This window comes from Rhinolophus hipposideros (assembly GCF_964194185.1).
Source record: "Rhinolophus hipposideros genome assembly, chromosome: 11".
NCBI lineage: Eukaryota > Metazoa > Chordata > Mammalia > Chiroptera > Rhinolophidae > Rhinolophus > Rhinolophus hipposideros.
In genome coordinates, this window is record NC_138057.1 from 56,883,539 (window position 1) to 56,886,679 (window position 3,141).

A 3,141-nucleotide genomic window follows, 5' to 3' on the forward strand; every position below is an offset into this window, starting at 1 on the left:
TGACATCTGAGCCCTTGGGCTACAGCCTAGTCCTGGTTGCTCTGACTGCCAGAAAAGATGGTGCTATGTTTAGAAGAGGCTCTGTATTTCATTGTGTCATCGTGCTCAAAGAGCCAAGTCTGTGCATGTATGCAAGCCTCTTTGAGAACTAGATGTAGAATTATTTTGAATTTTTATTTGTCCCAGTATTTGCCTCTTGGATTGGAATCAAACGGACACTTTATTAGGGGTGGTAAATGGCTCTGCTGCATCAGGAGAGTTTTGTTGCTTTCCCCAGGGTTATGGTGTCATGTCCACTCACTGACTTCCACCAACATGGGGCTAGGACCTATGTTGGATTGCTGTCATACACAGCTGGCTCCGTTTCCTCCAAATCCTCTCTACATTCTAAAAATATGATTTTCAGCAATACTCATTCCCCGCACAAAAATGATTCACATTTCCTTATTTCCCATTACTTCAACTTCATTACTCCACTGTGCCACGGCATTTGGTCTCACCATTCTAGTCCAATTTCCCACAATTTCCTCAGCATGCATAATCTATACTCTAGTTAGGACACAGTTCATTCATCTTCACTCTCGAGTGCCTTTACAATTCTTCAAGAGCCAACTGACAGGGAAAAGATATTTACGACATATCTGGCACTATACGTAAAATATTGGTAACCTCACAACAGCCCTGTTTTACACATGAGGAACTAGGCTTAGAGAGACTAAGTATATTTCCTAAGATCATATAACTAGCAACAAACTGCCTGCAACTCATCCCACCTTTTTAAAGCCTTCCTTCCCTTTGGATCTCAGTGCCTGGCCTATGCCACTGTAACTCAGCATATTCCTGTGGGCCATTTTGTTTCCTAACTGTATTCTTGTCTTCCTCATCCCCGTGGTAAGCATACAAGGACTGTGTATTCACAGTGCTGAGTGAGCATACAATAGGTGTTGGATGGATGCTGGCTGACTGATTTTCTATGTTCATGTATATTGATGCCCAGTACTAAATGGTGGACTATTATGGAAAAAGAGCTGTGATTGGCCGTGTTCAGCTTTGCCATTGCTCCTATCTCTTCATCCATCCTCTCTGGAAAACGGGCTTAGGTAGGGAACTGGCATTATATGAATCCTCCAGGTTCTAATGAGCATGGGTAATTCATCTTTTACCCTAGAAGTATGGCAGATATTGTTCTGAAAACAGGTCCGCAATTCTTTATCTGAGGGCCTCGAGGGCCTGCATTTTGGAAATCAGAGATTTTTCAGAGTTTAGAGAGTAAATATAGTGCTTATGCTATATATGGTATAGTGCTTATGCTATATATGGTATAACTCCCTCTGCAGGGTCTGAGTCGGCACCTACAATCAGACACGTTAACACCTTTGCATGCCATCAAGTGGAATAAAGATGACAGCCTCGAGTCAGGTTTGGGCACCAAATAATTTGCTGCAAACTTTGGGTTTTCAGAGCTTTTTGGATTTCAGAATTATGGGTAAGGGATTGTGAACCTGTTATTGAGATGTAGTGACTCATTTAATTTCTCAATGATTTGTGATAACTGTACTAAAATTGAAGATGGAAAACTGAACCACAGAAAGGTGACATAATGTGTCCAAGGTCACATGGCTAGTAAGTGGCAGGGCCAACGTTTGAACCTAGATTGTCTGACTCAAGGACCTGTGCTTTTCATCTCTATGAATACTGCCTCCCAAGAGGATTTTGGATTTTGGAATTCACTAGCCTAAATCTCACCTACTGGTTTTCTGACCTTGGACAACTTCCTTTGCATACTGAACCCCAGTTTCCTCTGCTGTTGCCATGAATGAAATGTAGATGTCACTCCAGGGAGTTAAACCAGATGGACTTGAAGTCCCATTTCTGTTTTACCTAAAGCCTGCTCCAAGATTTCTGCAAGTTTCTAGAGGCTTATATTCTCACTGTCATAGCTAGCTTCTGCTAAATTCACATCATGAATCGTTATGAATCATCTCATCTTGTTTTTGTGAAGCATGATGTAGAGTCATACGTGAAAATTGGCTCGTCCTGTCAAGAAGACACATATCTTTAGATTGCTTGATATCTCTCCCCCTTCTTAACAGTCCTTTGGTCACCTCCCTACAATTTCATATTGCCCTAGTTTCTCCAGGCCTTCACTCTTCCCTCTCCTTTCTCACTTCTTCCTTTCTCCTCCCTCTTTCCTGCCCCATCCCTCCCTATTTTCACCTTTTTCAGAAAAAAAAAAAAAATTCTACTTTTTATTCCTTCCAGCATTTAGTAACTTTTTGTGCTTTTGGCTTTTGATACTTATACCTTCAAAGTATCATCTTCTTCCAGTGAATTATTGAAGTATTTTCTTACACAATGTCATCCACTTCCCTTTCTGGATGCACCCAGCTATACTGATAGACGCGCCTCCCCTCTTCCCAAATCCCAGTCAGTGGCATTTCTTGCTTAGCTACCCAAGCTTAATTGTCTGGTATACAAATGCCATGGCTACCCTAAAGCTGAAACTCTTCTTACTTACAGTGCCTAGCATCAAGTTTTATTTTTTAGTGGGTATTCAATAACTACTAGAATAAATCTGACAAAGTACCAAAAGTGAGAAGCTACTAATATATTCACTCAGCTACCATACAGTTAATAAAAATTGAATTCTGTAGTTTCATAACCCTTGTCTTCATATGACCCTGAGTGAAGGAAAGTATTGGGCTTGAGATTTCAAAGGCAACTGTAGTGCTTTAGTAGGGAAAATATATCAGATGATAGCCAGGGAAAATGCATTATATAAATCTTCACCCCCAGTGAAATGTAAGTCGGCCTTGACTAAAAGATATAAATAACTCAGCCTTGATTATAAATTCATGTTCAACCCATAATTAAGAACCTAAGAGGTTTCTCTACAACATAGGGTCAATGATGCTGAGTAAGCTCTAGATAAAAATTTTCTGGCAGAAGAGCTTTGTCACACCAGGTGTTACCAGCTGTTAGGACAGTTTAGTGCATGGTAGAAACTCAAGTAGTTGCTGGTTGAATGAATGGATGCAATAAGAAATGTAGAAAACCAACAACTCTGGTGGCAGTATGGAACTCTACCTTCCTCCCTGGCTATGTATCCATTATAGGAGAAAGAGACCTGGACTCATGTGT